Source organism: Palaemon carinicauda, chromosome 3 (assembly GCF_036898095.1).
Source record: "Palaemon carinicauda isolate YSFRI2023 chromosome 3, ASM3689809v2, whole genome shotgun sequence".
NCBI lineage: Eukaryota > Metazoa > Arthropoda > Malacostraca > Decapoda > Palaemonidae > Palaemon > Palaemon carinicauda.
This window is the reverse complement of record NC_090727.1, coordinates 80,714,825-80,732,491: the sequence shown is the minus strand read 5'-3', so window position 1 is coordinate 80,732,491 and position 17,667 is coordinate 80,714,825.

Genomic DNA, 17,667 nt, shown 5'->3' with positions numbered 1-17,667 from the left:
CTTCGGGCAGAAGTCCAGACCATGTTGAAGAAGGGCGCTCTTCAAGAGGTCCTTGACGGGTCTCCAGGCTTCTTCAGTCGACTTTTTCTTGTAAAGAAGGCGTCTGGAGGCTGGAGACCAGTCATCGACCTCTCAGCTCTGAACAAGTTTGTCAAGCAAACTCCGTTCAGCAGGGAGACCGCAGACACGGTCAAACTTGCAGTGAGACTGCAAGACTTCATGTGTACACTGGACCTGAAGGACGTGTACTTCCAGATCCCAGTCCATCCGTCTTCAAGGAAGTACTTAAGATTCAGCCTAGACAACAAGGTTTACCAGTTCAAGGTGCTGTGTTTCGGTCTCTCCACAGCACGACAGGTTTTCACCAGAGTGTTCACCCTAATATCATCGTGGGAACACAGGATCGGCATCCGTCTCCTCCGTTATCTGGACGACTGGCTGATCCTAGCAGACTCGGAGATAGCCCTTCTTCGACACCAAGACAAACTTTTGGGACTTTGCCAAGATCTGGGGATCATGGTAAATCTCAAGAAGTCCTCTCTGCTTCCCACTCAAAGACTGGTATATCTAGGCATGATTATAGACACCAATCTCCACAAAGCCTTCCCATCAGATGACAGGATAGCAAGGCTGAGGAGGGTTGCAAGCCCTTTCCTTAGACGAGAAGAACTTTCAGCCCAATCGTGGTTACGTATCCTCGGTCACCTCTCATCTTTGGCTCGTCTAGTTCCCAACGGTCGCCTCAGGATGAGATCCCTCCAATGGCGACTCAAGTCTCGGTGGAATCTGGGTTACGATTCCCTGGACGTCATGATCCCTATGGGTCCTGCGGAACAGACGGACCTTCAGTGGTGGGTGACAGACGAGAACCTACGAAGGGGAGTGAATCTTCTCGTCCTGCCCCCGGATTTAATGCTGTTTTCGGACGCCTCAAAGAAAGGGTGGGGGGCCCACGTTTTGCAACACAGGACCTCAGGCCTGTGGTCAGAATCAGAAAAGTGCCTCCATATAAATCTGCTGGAAATGAAGGCCGTATTCCTGGCCCTTCAACAGTTCCAACAATACCTGGCGGGTCACTCTGTGGTGGTGATGAGCGACAACACCACAGTAGTGGCTTACATCAACAAGCAAGGAGATACCTTTTCAAAGCAGCTATCCCATCTTGCAGTAGAGATACTGAGATGGACCGAATCCCACTCGATTCCACTATCGGCACGCTTCATTCCAGGCAAGAGGAATGTGCTCGCCGACAGTCTGAGCAGAGCGTCTCATATAGTGAGTACCGAGTGGTCTTTGGATCATCTAGTAGCAAACAAAGTCCTGACTTTGCGGGTTTCCCCGACTGTGGATCTGTTCCCTACAGCGTTGAACTTCAAGCTTCCGCTGTACTGCTCCCCAGTCCCGGATCCCAAGGCGCTCTGGCAAGATGCCTTCCAACATCGGTGGGACAACATCGACGTGTACGCCTTTCCTCTGTTCTGTCTGATGAGGAGGGTGCTCAACAAGACCAGAATATCGGTCAATCTTTTTGCTCACGCTCTACAGTACTACACTCATAGTTTGCTGAGTTCTTGGAAGCATGGCAAGAATTTAATTCACTCTCCCAGAGAGTCACTGTCTTTAGCTGACAAGAAGTGTGGTGTTATCTACTTATCTGCAGAGTGAATCATGACGAAATCAATGAGAATCCTCACCTGTTTGCTTGCACTTTCATTTGTATGCGCTAGCGCACTTTACATTTATATATAATCTTCAGACCTAATATTTTCTTGTTTGTGCACTCGCTGCTGATGGCTCCCACTCTTCTGTGCTAGATTACGCACTCACCATCACGTCAGTGGCATGTGTTCACCTGTATGTGCTAATATGTGCTCTTCAGAGTGCTCTCACTCCCAAATTAGTGTGCATTTATTGGACTTAAAGCATTTAAATGCCTGCACGCTTCTATCTATATATGCACTCACGTGTTGGCGCGGGATCATCAGATGGCAAGTGCTACCCCACTGGCGTATGCTACCCCCCATTTAGTGTACACTCATTGGATCTTGATATGTCACATCTTCGCACTTAGCTCGCTCTAGTGCTGGCGTGCGATCTTCAGATCGTGACCGCTCTACTGTTTGCTTGCAATTTCCATAGTGTATACTGTACAGTAGTGCAAATTCTTGAGAACTGGAAGAATATCCTATTGGTGAGTGCCTCCCTATTCACGCTCACTCTCCTTCCGATTTACGCACAACTTTTCATGCGTATCCTTTGTGAACCACATCCTGCTGCCTCTGCACATCCTTGGTTTCCTGTTGGAACACATTTTCCAATTAGTGTATGCTCTCCTGTTAGTGCATGGTCATCGACACGCACACACACTACACTCTTGCCAGCAGGATTCTAGACATTCCTAAAATCCCTGATTACCTGGTTTCTGAGCTTGCATGGAATCTGCTCACATATAGGATACATACATCTGGTTGTCGCTGTAGGTGTGGCTGATTACAGTTGTCTACGACTGTAATCTCCCACCTCACACAAGGATGGTACATATCACTCAGAGAGAAAATGGGCCTTCCAGTAAGAAAGGTACATACCAAGGGGAGCTGTATATACTGAGAACAAACCTGACATACCACCCAGAGTTAAAGGACATACCAAGAACATCGGTATTGTACATACAGTATCAGCAACAGAATTGTTTCAGTATGTATTTCAGTTCTTTCTAGTAGTCTATCCTGTACTAGAATTAATACTTGCACCTTTTTCAAGATAGAGGGTACCATCTCCCCTCTATTCCGTTGTCAGACTTCCAGGAAACTTGTGGATAGGTGACACCTCAGATGCGAGCAATGAATAGCGAGCAAGACATTCTCCTCTCCTAGCTGTGAGATCGGTCATTGGCTATACAGTATAGTACAGTACCACTTCAAAAAATCCACTTCTCATCTGTTCAGCAAAGTTAGACAATGTTAGGCCTGTTTATTACTTAGTTCAAATATTGCTGGACTCGGTAAATCCACCTATACTTCAAAGAACGGAATGTTAAGTCACAGGGCTCTTGTCACATCGTTCTGTTCAGTTTTACACTGACAAAGTGAATTTTTTCAAGTGCGCAGAGCTTTCCGGCACTCCAAGGTCATTCTTTGGAACAAAATCCTCACACTCCTCAGGACTGGATTGCGACAAGGGTACTTCGTACTCGTCCTTGTGTTTCAGTTGAAGTAGGGTACTTCTCTTGACTGCTTTGCAAGTGCTTACGGTTATTGAAGTGCCACTGGCTTTCAAGGTTCCCCTTCGAAAAGAAGCTTCAATACTTCCTCTTTCTCCTAGAACATTTCATTCCTACGGACGATGGAGCCCACTATCCTTGACAATCGACCCGGGGGGCCTAAGGCATACATACTTGTTTTTCAATATTAATCTTACCCGATAATCATGTAGCTGTCAACTCCGTTGCCCGACAGAATTCTACGGAAGGGATACGCCAGCGATCACTATACTAGAAGGGGGTGTACTCACCAGCGCCACCTGTGGCCAGGTACTACAGTACTTCTTGTTGACACCACCTCAATTTTTCCTCTGTCGTGCTTCCGGCAAGACCTACATGGATACGCTTATAATTTTGGAGTCTTGTTCACGGTTTTTGGTGAAGTATTGCTCTAAGATTTCAGCTTTCGCTATACTGGAAACTTGTCTATTAGCTTAGATAGCTTTTATATTGATTTGATTAATGGTTAACGATCTTTTGCTTTAATTGGAATCCCCCTTGACTGTTCTTTGATTCAAGATGTCCGACCTTTCTCAAGCTCCTCCCCAAAGACGATGTAGGACTTGTATTAGGCGTATTCCGAAGGCCTCGGTTGATCCTCACACCGTTTGTTCCGACTGTAGGGGAAAATCCTGTCAGTTGGAAGATCGATGTGAGGAATGCGCCGGACTTTCGGAACTTGATTTTGTTCGATTCCTCAAGTATACCACTAAGTTAGAGAGAGAGAGAGTTAGGAGGAGTTCGGCTCGCTCTTCGCTTTATTCCTCACCCCATGATCCTCAACCTTTTCCTCCCCCTGTAGTGGCTACCCCCGAACCTACTATTTGTGCTCAGCCTGATATGTCTGATGTTTTACGTGCCATTCAGGCTTTAGGTGATAAAGTGGAGTCGGTAGTGAGTGACCACAAGTTCCTCTTGGCGGACGTCAAGGAACTTAAAGTGAAAAGTGCAGTGGGAAGTGGTAGTGCCAGTGCTGTGCCGAGTGCTAGTGTCAGTGTCAGTGTTGTGCGTGAGGGTACTTCTGTGCGTGCCAGTCGTCCTCCCAGTCCGGGACCTCTTGCAAGCTCCCAAGCCCAGGGGAGAAGCAATGTCGAAGGGCAAAAGGGTTCGGCAGGTTTTGATCGGCGCACGGAAGTATCCTCGGTGGTTGCGGGCGTATCTTACAGAGATCGTCACTCCCACTCTCAGACGATTGAGCCTTTATTTTTCTCGTCTGCAGAAGAATTTTCGGGGAGAAAACGCTGGACTCAGGTCTCAAGACCTCTTAAGCGTAAAGTCCAGACCTCACGAGTTCAACAGCCCGGATGTAGTCATTGGGCTAGCTCTGACTCGCCGCAGTCATCAGGTGACTGCACACCTCCTAAGAGAGGTAAGGCGATGCCTCAACAGACCTCAACTTCTGTTAAGGCTTTGCCTCAACAGACCTCATCGTCTGTTGATCCCAAGATGGCTTTGCTGCAGTCCATGCAGTCGCAGCTTGCGGTCTTAATGCGTGAGTTTCAGGCAGAGAAGGTTACACCTCCTCCTGCGAGCGCTCCTCCTGCGAGCGCTCCTCCTCCTCTCCGCAGTCCAGTCTGCCAGACGTACGAAGTTGAGGTTCCTCAAGCTACCTCCATGCGTGAGCTACCGCGTTGGGAGTTGCCAGTTACCAGCGTTGTGCAGCAACCTCCACCTTCCTTGAGGCAGGAATCTCTTACCACGCGACAACCTCCTCAACATTGGGGACAGGAGTCTTATGCCTTACAACCTCCTCTTCCTTTGAGGCAAGAGTTTCTTGCAGTAAGACCATCCTCGAGGCAGCAACCTCTTGAGGTACGACAACCTCTACCATCCTTGAGGCAGCCACCTCAGCTCTCGCAGCTGCTACCTCCACTTTCCTCAAGGCGAGAACCTCAACTCTCGAGGCAAGCACCTCAAGAACCTCAACTCGTGAGACAGGAGCCGCGTTCTGCGCAGCCGCCACCTCAACTCTCGCAGCTCACACCTCAAGAACCTCAACTCGTGAGACAGGAATCTCTTACTGCGCAACCACCTCAACCCTTGAAGCAAGCGCAACTCTTGAGACAGGAACCTCATGCAATGAGTCGGCCACCTCAACGCATGCATCTACCACCTTCTCCTCTACTTGACCAGTCTTTGCAGCCTGAACCTCAGGTTTTACTTCAGTCGCCTCTCACCACACTTGCTCCTCAAACCTCCGCAGAACCTCCTTCATCCCAGCCTCATGACTTTGTCATTACCAGCCCTCATCCTCTTCAACAGAGACTTGAGGATGAGACCGCAAGTGTTTATGCACCCGCTTGTCAGGATTCTGCTGTTCAGCATACCGCTGTAACTTTACCTCTCGCTTCTCAACACTCAGGTGATGAGGTTTCTGAGGAGGAAGCTGCGCACCTAGATGATCCCTCTTCGGACGTGGAGGAACCCAAGTCGTTACCACCCTCCATTGACTTTCGCAAGGTCCTGGCTCTTTTCAGAGAGGTTTACCCGGATCATTTTGTTTCTGCTACCCCTCGCTCTCCTCCATCAGAGTTTTCTCTAGGCATGCAACCGGTTAAGTCGGCCTACACTAAGCTCGTCTTTGCTAGATCCTCTAAGAGAGCTTTAAGAATGTTAGGGGATTGGTTGCAGTCCAAACAACAACTAGGGAAGACTTCATTTATGTTTCCTCCTACTAAGCTGACTTCTAAGGCGGGCGTATGGTATGCCACAGGAGAGGAACCAGGCTTGGGAATCCCTGCCTCTGCCCAGGCTGACTTCTCAAGTTTGGTTGACTCTCCACGTAGATCGGCTATGAGGCGCTCTAAGGTCTGCTGGACCTTTTCCGACTTAGACCACTTCTTAAAGGGTGTCTTTCGCGCCTTTGAGATTTTCAATTTTCTCGACTGGTGCCTGGGGGCCTTGAGCAAGAAGACTGCCCCTTCTGACAAGGACTCGGCCATGCTTATAATGTCCTGTATGGATAAAGCAATTCGCGATGGGTCCGGCGAACTTGCCTCCATGTTTGTTTCGGGAGTACTCAAGAAAAGGGAACAACTGTGCACTTTCCTTTCCACTGGTATCACCTCTTGTCAAAGGTCTCAGTTACTTTTTGCTCCGCTTTCTAAGTTCCTGTTTCCTGAGGAGCTTATCAAGGAATTGTCTGCGGCCCTTATTCAGAAGGACACTCATGACCTTGTGGCCTCTTCAGCTCGTAAGGCTAAGGTTGCTCCTTCGGTTCCTAGAACTTACCGCACCCCAGTGGCCGATACTCCTGCTACAAGATTTATTCCGCCCTTTCGTGGCAGAGCCCCCAGCCGAGGAAGTACCCGTCCAGACGCTTTCAGGGGCAGGTCTAAGAAAGGTCCCAAGCCTTCGAAAGGCAAACACTGACTCTCCTCCTCTCCAGACAGCAGTAGGAGCCAGACTCAAGATCTTCTGGCAAGCTTGGGAAAGAAGAGGTGCAGACGCCCAGTCTGTCAAGTGGCTAAGGGAGAGTTACAGGATACCATTCTGCCGCAATCCCCTTCTGACCACTTCTCCCATCAACCTCTCTCCCAACTACAAGGAAAAGGACAAGAGGCTAGCGTTACACCAGGAGGTGTCGCTCCTGTTACAGAAGAAGGCAGTGGTGATAGTCCGGGACCATCAATCCCCGGGCTTCTACAACCGTCTCTTTCTGGTGGCCAAGAAGACAGGAGGTTGGAGACCGGTGCTGGACGTCAGTGCGCTCAATGCTTATGTCACCAAGCAGACGTTCACTATGGAGACGACGAAGTCGGTCCTAGCAGCGGTCAGGCAGGAGGACTGGATGGTCTCGTTGGATCTGAAAGACGCTTACTTTCACGTTCCTATTCATCCAGACTCCCAACCTTTCCTGAGATTCGTTTTTGGAAAGGTTGTGTACCAATTCCAAGCCCTGTGTTTTGGCCTAAGCACAGCGCCTATGGTGTTTACGCGTCTGATGAGGAATATTGCAAAATTCCTCCACTTAGCGGACATCAGAGCCTCCCTTTATTTAGACGACTGGCTGTTAAGAGCCCCCACAAGTCGTCGCTGTCTGGAGAGTCTCAACTGGACTTTGGACTTGATCAAGGAACTGGGTCTTTTGGTCAACTTAGAAAAGTCCCAGCTTATTCCCTCCCAATCCATCGTTTACCTGGGAATGGAGATTCGGAGTCAAGCTTTTCGGGCTTTTCCGTCGGCCCCAAGAATCAGCCAAGCCCTAGAGTGCATTCTGAGCATGCTGAAGAGGAACAGATGCTCGGTGAGACAGTGGATGAGTCTAACAGGGACCCTGTCATCGTTAGCCCTGTTCATAGAGTTAGGGAGACTCCACCTCCGCCCTCTCCAATTCCATCTAGCAGCTCACTGGGACAAGGATTTGACGCTCGAAGCGGTCTCTATTCCTGTCACCAAAGAGATGAAGACTACTCTCATGTGGTGGAAGACCAACATCCTTCTCAAGGAGGGTCTATCGTTAGCGATTCAGACCCCCAATCTTCATCTCTTTTCGGACGCATCAGACTCGGGCTGGGGCGCGACCTTGGACGGACAGGAATGCTCGGGAACATGGAACAAGGAACAGGAAACGCTTCACATCAACTGCAAGGAGCTGCTGGCAGTTCATCTGGCCTTAATGAACTTCAAGTCCCTCCTGCTAAACAAGGTGGTGGAGGTGAACTCCGACAACACCACAGCCTTGGCATACATCTCCAAGCAGGGAGGGACCCATTCGAGGAAGCTGTACGAGATAGCAAGGGACCTCCTCATTTGGTCAAGAAGTCTAAACCTCACACTGGTAACGAGGTTCATTCAGGGCAATATGAACGTCTCAGCAGATCGCCTCAGCAGGAAAGATCAAGTCATCCCCACGGAATGGACCCTTCACAAGAGCGTGTGCAACAGACTTTGGACCTTGTGGGGTCAGCCAACGATAGATCTGTTCGCCACCTCCATGACCAAGAGGCTCCCTTTGTACTGTTCCCCAGTTCCAGACCCAGCAGCAGTTCACGTGGATGCTTTTCTGCTGGATTGGTCCCATCTCGACCTATATGCATTCCCGCCGTTCAAGATCATCAACAGAGTCATTCAGAAGTTCGTCTCTCACGAAGGGACACGGCTGACGCTGGTTGCTCCCCTTTGGCCTGCAAGAGAATGGTTCACAGAGGTACTACAATGGCTGGTCGACGTTCCCAGGACTCTCCCTCTAAGAGTGGACCTTCTACGTCAACCTCACGTAAAGAAGGTACACCCAAACCTCCACGCTCTTCGTCTGACTGCCTTCAGACTGTCGAAAGACTCGCTAGAGCTAGAGGCTTTTCGAAGGAGGCAGCCAGAGCGATTGCCAGAGCAAGGAGGATATCCACTCGTAGAGTCTATCAATCCAAGTGGGAAGTCTTCCGAAGCTGGTGCAGAGCCAATGCAGTTTCCTCTACCAATACCTCTGTAACCCAAGTTGCTGACTTCCTGTTACATCTTAGGAATGTTAGATCTCTTTCGGCTCCTACGATTAAAGGGTACAGAAGTATGTTGGCTTCAGTTCTCCGCCACAGAGGTTTGGATCTTTCCTCCAACAAGGACCTACAAGACATCCTTAAATCTTTCGAGACTTCTAAAGAACGTCGTTTGTCCACTCCAGGCTGGAATCTAGACGTAGTCTTAAGGTTCCTTATGTCTCCTAGGTTCGAACCTCTCCAGTCAGCTTCCTTCAAAGACCTTACTCTCAAAACTCTTTTCCTCGTCTGCCTTGCGACAGCCAAAAGAGTTAGTGAGGTTCACGCCTTCAGCAAGAACATAGGATTCACATCCGAATCAGCAACATGTTCTTTACAGCTCGGATTTTTAGCTAAAAATGAACTTCCTTCACGTCCTTGGCCTAGATCGTTCGAAATTCCTAGCCTTTCCAACATGGTGGGTAACGAGCTAGAGAGAGTTCTTTGCCCTGTCAGAGCTCTGAAATACTATCTTAAAAGGTCAAAACCTATACGAGGACAGTCAGAGGCCTTATGGTGTGCCATCAAGAAACCTTCGATGCCTATGTCCAAAAACGCAGTTTCGTATTATATAAGGCTTCTGATTAGAGAAGCTCATTCTCACATGAAGGATGAAGACCTTGCTTTGCTGAAGGTAAGGACCCACGAAGTGAGAGCTGTAGCCACTTCGATGGCCTTTAAACAGAACCGTTCTCTGCAGAGTATTATGGATGCAACTTATTGGAGGAGCAAGTCAGTGTTTGCATCATTTTATCTCAAAGATGTCCAGTCTCTTTACGAGAACTGCTACACCCTGGGACCATTCGTAGCAGCGAGTGCAGTAGTAGGTGAGGGCTCAGCCACTACATTCCCTTAATCCCATAACCTTTTTAACCTTTCTCTTGAATGCTTTTATTGTTGTTTTTTGGGTTGTTACGGTAGGCTAAGAAGCCTTCCGCATCCTGTTTGATTTGGCGGGTGGTCAATTCGTTCTTGAGAAGCGCCTAGGTTAGAGGTTGTGTAGAGGTCCTTTAGTATGGGTTGCAGCCCTTTATACTTCAGCACCTTAGGGTTGTTCAGCCTCCTAAGAGGAACGCTGCGCTCAGTAAGGAAGACGAACTTATTAAAGGCAGAGTAACGGTTCAAGTCGACTTCCTTACCAGGTACTTATAATTTCATTGTTATTTTGAATAACTGATAATATGAAATACGGGATACTTAGCTTAATGATATACATGTACACTGGTTTTCACCCACCTCCCTGGGTGTGAATCAGCTACATGATTATCGGGTAAGATTAATATTGAAAAATGTTATTTTCATTAGTAAAATAAATTTTTGAATATACTTACCCGATAATCATGATTTAATTGACCCACCCTTCCTCCCCATAGAGAACCAGTGGACCGAGGAAAAATTGAGGTGGTGTCAACAAGAAGTACTGTAGTACCTGGCCACAGGTGGCGCTGGTGAGTACACCCCCTTCTAGTATAGTGATCGCTGGCGTATCCCTTCCGTAGAATTCTGTCGGGCAACGGAGTTGACAGCTACATGATTATCGGGTAAGTATACTGTATTCAAAAATTTATTTTACTAATGAAAATAACATTTTACCTTGTCTCCTTACCTGTTCCTGGTTTTTCTTCCTCACCTATAGCTGGGCCTTTAGATGTGCCACCTCAAAGAATAGGAGGAATTAGTCACCGAGGCACAGGACATCTTTTCGGACTGGGACTCGAAGACATTGGTCACTCCTTTACATGTTTTCCGTTGGAGGAGCAGTACTGTATCAAAATAATCCCCTTCCAAGAAATATCTTAGAGTATGAAATACAGGAGTTTAACACTCTTGCTTCCTATTCTAAGTTTCATATGTGAACAAAGTCATATGTGACCAGAACTTTATCAGGCCCCCTTGTCCCTCACTTGCTCTGGTACATTCTTGTGATGCCTTAGTGACGCCAAGCAAAGAATGTCGGGATGTGATGTCCTTTTGGAAATGTCCCTGCCTGGCATTCTGCTGGACGGAGATTTGAGTCTCGCTCAAGCTTGATAGTTTCTTGTAGTGTCTGCAACCTCACCATCCTTGTGAGCTAAGGATGGCAGGGTTTGGAAGACCCTATAGGTGTACTTGCCAAGTCATCAGCAGCCATTGCCTGGCCCTCTCTGGTCCTAGCTTTGGTGGAGAGGGGACTAGGGCACTGATCTTATGTACTGTATATATGGTCAGTCTCTAGGGTATTGTCCTGCTAGCTAGGGCATTGCCACTGTCCCTTGCCTCAGCCATTCATATGCGGCCTTTAAACTACCAGTTCATATTGAGAATGTGTCTGTTTGTTGATACAGTCCTGGTATGTTCTCACCTCATCTTTGTATCAGGATGTTTCCTTACAAAAAAATACTTATTGGTACATGGTAGACAGATGCACACACCTTCCCTCACTGTTTGGACTTATACGGAACTGAATATGCGCGCACCCTATGCAAGAGGATAAGCACCACACTCCTTCCCTTCCCTCTTTGGAAGTTCCAGAGACAACAATCCAGATCCAGTCTTCCATATCACCACCAATCTCTATGTGTTCCGATCTCTGCGTAACCAGTCTTTATGTGTTTTGGTCTCTGTGCAACCAGTCTCTATGTGTTCCGAGATCTACGCAACCAGTCTCTATGTTTTCCGGTCTTTGCGCAATCAGTCTCTATGTGTTCCGAGATCTGTGCATCCAATCTCTATGTGTTCTGGTCTCTGCACAACCAGTCTTTATGTGTTTCGGTCTCTGCGCAACCAGTGTTCTGGTCTCCATGTACAGTATTCCGGTCTCTGCGTAACCAGTCTCTATGTGTTCTGGTTTCTGAGCAACCAGCCTCTGTATGTTCTGGTCTCTGCATAACCAGTCACTATTGAAATGATCTTCTATGTGCTGATCATACACTATGCAATCAGATGCCTCACAATTGGATCCCTCGTGCCTGTTCCCCAGTGACATTCAGGTTACAGAACTTCTAATATCTGCTTTGTTGCACCTTTTCCATTTCAGGTTTGTCTTCAAAGAACTTATGATCGTTCACATTGTTGTTATGGGCTATGAAATCTTCCATTCATGATGTTTCCTCATGGCCTTCCCTTTGTGTTTCATCTTTGCGGAAGCAGTCTATTTTATTATCTACGTTGTAAGACAGATTTGCTCACTCTTGTTCTTCATAATTGTCGTTTCAGACAGGATTGACAGTGCGTCACTACTGGGAATCATAGAATTGGAAACCTCGCGATCGAGAATCGTGCAATTGTAACCACACAATTGGAAACCACATGACCAGAACCACACGATCATGAACCATGTGATTGGAAACCACACGATTGGTACTTATGCTCATTCTTCAGATGGTTGTGATTTTCGAGACTCTAGGGAACTACTGACCCTCAACAGCAAGGTCCTCATAGAGCACCACCCCTCAAACCATGTAAGACAAATTACAGTAGGTAAATAAGATATTGACAAAGACAACAGTGATGATTAAAGCACTAGCCCATCTGGGACTTAGCCATTCCTGGAGATTGAGTAGACCAACCGGCACCTATGGTGTCTTCGGCTTTGCTGCATACACAACCAATAAGAACCTGGCTTATCCCCAACTGGACCTGCATGTGAAATACAGTATATCCGGTCGAATCTGGCGATTACAGTAGAAGTTCTTGGTACTCTGGATGTGGTTGTGATCTTTTGGAGTTGTTGTAGCCATCAAAGAAAACAATCATCTTCTGGGAGCAGCTGCCCAGACACTGCACTTAGTTCAGGGTATTCACTCTTGTGTGAGCTTGGGCTTATCCATCTCCTTTGATACCTAGACTTTTGGGTGATCCTTTTTTCCTCTTGGAAGCAACTACTGTGCTTCAGTACTAAGACAAGCTCCTTGCTTTTTGCCAATATCTGGGGATTGTGGCAAATTGGGAGAAGTAATGTGTCTTACCCAGACAGAGGATGGAGTTTCACTCTTGTGTGAGCCTGGGCTTATCCATCTCCTTTGATACCTAGACTTTTGGGTGATCCTTTTTTCCTCTTGGAAGCAACTACTGTACTTCAGTACTAAGACAAGCTCCTTGCTTTTTGCCAATATCTGGGGATTGTGGCAAATTGGGAGAAGTAATGTGTCTTACCCAGACAGAAGATAGAGTTTCTGGTGGTCCCCCTAATCTCAAGAGGACTGTGAAGGCATAGAGAGTGACATCTGTGCTGGCACTGTAAGGTATCGAACTAAAGTTTGGGCGTAAGTTTGCATCAGGGTCAAAAGTACTTTTGTCCTGTTCGCTGGCCCGGCCCCAGCGCTACCTGCTCCTTGCCCTGTGTCTATCACCCAGAATCTTGTCCCTTCGGATCCGGATCCCCTAAAGACTGCTCCTTCTGTGTCTGTGCCTCCATTGTTAAGGAGGTACTTGAGAGTCATCATAAATGATCAGTTATACCAGTTCAAAGTTCTGTGTTTCAGCCTGTCTACAGCACTTCAGATGTTCACAAGGGTGTTCTCCTTAGTGTCAACCTGGGCACACAAGAACAGAATTCATCTATTGAGATATCTAGACGACTGGCTGATTCCAGCAGGCTAGGTAGCAACCCTTCTCCAACACCGAGACAGGTATCTCAAGTTTTGCCACGATCTGGGGATTGTGATAAATCCTGAGAAGTCCTTCCTGCAACAATTAAATAAAAATGGTATCCCTCGGGATCCATATAGTCACCCAATTATGCAAAGTCTTTCCGTCCAAAAGCATAATAGAGAGACTGAAGATGACAGCGTGTCCCTTTCTGTTGCAAGACTCGCTACCAGCCCATCAGTGGCTTTACCTGTTGGGCCATCTGACCTCTTTGAAGTGTCTGGTGACCATTGGCTGTCTTTGTATCTGGTCTTTCTAGTAGCAGCTGAAGTCTGGTCTCAGCACAAAGTTCATTTTCAGGTGGGGCCCAAGCAAAAGAGTGACCTAAGGTGTAGGGGTTATCAGATACCAACCTCCTTAGGGGAGTATATCTTCTTTCTCCTCCCAAGGAATTGATGCTCTTCACAGATGCATCAAAAGAAGGGTGGGGGGGGGGGGGGGGGCGTTACATGTTGCAGCACACGGCCTCTGTACTGTAGTCTAAGTCTGAGCATGATTGCCACATAAACCTCTTGGAAATGAGGACAACCTTTCTAGCCGTCCAACAATTCCAACAGTTCCTTTGATGGCACTCCGTGGTGTTGATGAGTGACAACACCATTGTAGTGGCATATATAAACAAAAAAGGAGGTACCTTTTCACAGCACCCTTGCCTTCTAGCTGTAGAAATTCTCAGATGAACAGAAGTCAACTTGGTAGCCTTATCAGCCCATTTCATCCCGTTCAAGTAAAACATTCTGGGGGAAAGTCTGAGCAGAGTGACTTAGATAGTTGGCTCCAAGTTGTCTTTGAATCTTCAGATAGCCAAGAAAGTCCTGACTTTGTGGGGTTCGCTGACAGTAGACCTGTTTGCAACGTCTCTCAACCGGAAAATTCTGACGATCTGCTCTCCAGTACCAGATTCCCAAGCTCTTTGGCAAGATGCTTTACAACACCAGTGGGACAACTTAGACATCCATGCGTTCCCCTTTTTTTCCTAGTAAGAAGATTACCAAACAAGGTAAGGGTATCTGAAGACCTATCGATGACCCTCATAACTCCGATGAGGCAACATGCGGAATGGTTTCTGGACCTTCTACATCTGCTCTCAGAGGTGCCGAGGGAGCTCCCTTCACTTCCTGATCTACTCAGGCAACCACACATAAAGATTTACCTCAAAGCCGTAGCATCCCTATGACTTCGCGCCTGTAGGCTATCCAGCATCTTCTCTCATAGAGAGGCTTTCCACACACAGTTGCGAAAAGGATGTCCGGGTTCCTTGGGAGTCATTCTCTGCCGTCTATCAGGCAAAGGAGGCAATCTTTTGTGGTTGGTGTTGTGGAGGGGGTATCGTTCCTCTCGGTGCCACTATCCCAGTGTTAGCAGAGCTTTTGTTATATCTTCGGGAGGAAAAAATCTGCTCAGTCTCAGTGGTGAAAGGTTACCGCTTAGCCTTGAGTTGATATTTTCTCTTTGATGGAATTGTCTCTCCTCATACAGAGTTTCGAGCATATCTGTCCTCAGCCGGAAGTTAGACCTCCACCCTGAAGCGTAGTTCGTGTACTAAGATCCTTGAAAGGAGCATCCTATGAACCCCTGCATCAGGTATCAGACCATGACCTGACACTTAAGACGGTATTCCTGCTTGCTTTAGCCTCTGCTAATGGAGTCAGCGAGTTGCACGGCCTTTCTTATGACGTCACCCATTCAAGGGGATGGGGACAGGTAATTCTCGTCTCTGTCCTTGAGTTTGTTGCCAAGACTCAACCGACTATAGCAGATCCTAAATTCGGGCCCATCTGGATTGAGTGTCTCCATTCTGTAACAGATGACTCAGATCAACTGTTACTCTGCCCTGTAAGGTTGCTGAGGTGTTACCTCAAACAAACCACAGGAACTCATCCCCTTGTTAACAGAGAGGACAGTCACAAGGGATATGATCTCTTAAAGGATTCGCAAAGTAATTGATTGTACCTAGAATCCTAGCTCTTCCCCACAAGGGTGTATACCCAGAGCTCATGATGTTAGGGGCATCAGCACATCCTTAACATCTAAAGAGAACTACTCTGTGGCGCTGGCAGTTGAAGCAGGTGTGTGGAATCGTCAGATGAACTTCACAGCCGACTACCTGCAAGACGTAAACCACAGGAACCTGGAAACCCTCTCATTTAATCCTGTGGTGGCTGCGCAACATGTGGTCTAAATACCTCAAGCTCCCTAATGGGACAAATAGCAGTCAGCTGAGGGCAGATGTTACCCAGGATTAGTCTGGGGTGAATGACAAAGTGACCTGCTTCTTTCTTCATCTCCCCCTCTCTTGGGGTACAACACCTTGGGTACGCTGCAAGCTGGCTCCCTCTGTTTGCATGTACGAACCATTTCCCTTGTGTAATCTGATAGATGAAATAAATATTTATGTCCCCATCCTCTTGGTGAGGTGGGAGTCGGGCAATGTCCAAGGTTAAGTCAATAGAGTTTTCATACTCCAATAATTCTTGCCTGGAAAAGTAACATTGCTTAGTTATCACACAATCACACTGATTGCTCAGGTTGTTAGCTCTTGCCTATGCACGAGAATTTAGCAAGGTGTCAGGGTGTTTCTCTATTAAGCTCATGCGAAACATGGAGCCACATCCCCGGTCAAATGTCAGCCAGTTGTTTAGGACTTCCACCCATTTAAGGGTGAGTCTTTATAAAGAGCAAAAGGGTTTATATGGAGTGTCGGAACAAATAACAAATTTGGAAGTAATTTGTATTTTTCCTAACAATACAAAGCTTCAGCTCTTTCTACAGATTTGTCCTTCCATCACCTATCCTCTTACAAGACCTGCCTGCAATCAAAAGTGACGGTATATCACCGGTGTGTTTTGTGAGCGGGGTGGTTGTTATTAACCCCGCTACCCCTCCCCTGCTAACTAGTGGTAGGTGGTTATACCTCACTAAAAGTCTCCTGGCTAGTTTTCAGCTTCGCTGAAAGTTTATTCCCTGTAAAGAGCTAAAAAACTACCATCTTTCTCGAGAGGCATGAGCTTCACCTACCACTTAGTGTTAGCTTGAGAAGATGAAGCGTTAGCTTGAAAAGATGAAGCACAACACTCCTATTAACGGAGTTCTGCAAAGAATCAAAACTTTACCCTGATTTCAATATGTGGAATATCAGAACTGCAATGACATAGGGTTTACTGTACTTAGGGAATGCATCCTAGTTATCCTTCTCTAACCTAAAATAGGAGAGATCCTATCTTGCTGTAACATTACTGAAACTTGTGTTTTTTACCTTGATTTGTTGATATTTATCTATGCTTGTACAGTATACATACATATACCAAGGCACTTCCCCCAATTTTGGGGGGTAGCCGACATCAACAAATGAAACAAAAACAAAAAGGGGACCTCTACTCTCTACGTTCCTCCCAGCCGGACAAGGGACTCAACCGAGTTCAGCTGGTACTGCTAGGGTGCCACAGCCCACCCTCCCCTGTTATCCACCACAGATGAAGCTTCGTAATGCTGAATCCCCTACTGCTGATACTTCCGCCGTCATCTAATTCTAAGGCACCGGAGGAAGCAGCAGGGCCTACCGGAACTGCGTCACAATCGCTCGCCATTCATTCCTATTTCTAGCACGCTCTCTTGCCTCTCTCACATCTATCCTCCTATCACCCAGAGCTTTCTTCAAAGTATGTACTATATAAAAGAAAAACGGTCATTGAGCCATGTATGTTGGTATTGTTTCTTGAGGCTTGTAACTGTAGGAGATAAGGAGATGCAAACTTGTTAGATATAGGTTCGTATTACCCAAGTAACTATACAAACAAAAAATTCTGATGGAGTGCTTAAAGCAGTGACCTTAGGTCATGGAAAATTGCTGAATGACGGTACTGTACAATGTTGGCGGATTAGCAATATATGCAATGGTTATCACATAATGACAAAAATGCATGAATATTTTGTGTGTTATATACAGTATAGGGAAGCACATTAATTGTACATAGTATATATATGATAATATATATAGGGTTGTGGTACCCTATTGAAAACCTACCTGCCTGATAGTGTGTTAAACAAGAGTTAATACATGAATATTTTGTGCAGGTTATTTGTAAGGAGGCACATTAATTGTACATAGCATGGATATGATGGTATATATAGGGTTGTGGTATCCTATTGGAAACGTACGGGCCTGACAGTCTTTTAAACGAGAGTTCGAGACACTCTCAAACTTGATGATTTCTATTAATGTCTGCAACCTCGCAATCCTTGAGCTATGGATAGGGTGTTGCGGGAGCCTATGTGTCTACCTGCTGAGTCATCACCAGCCATTGC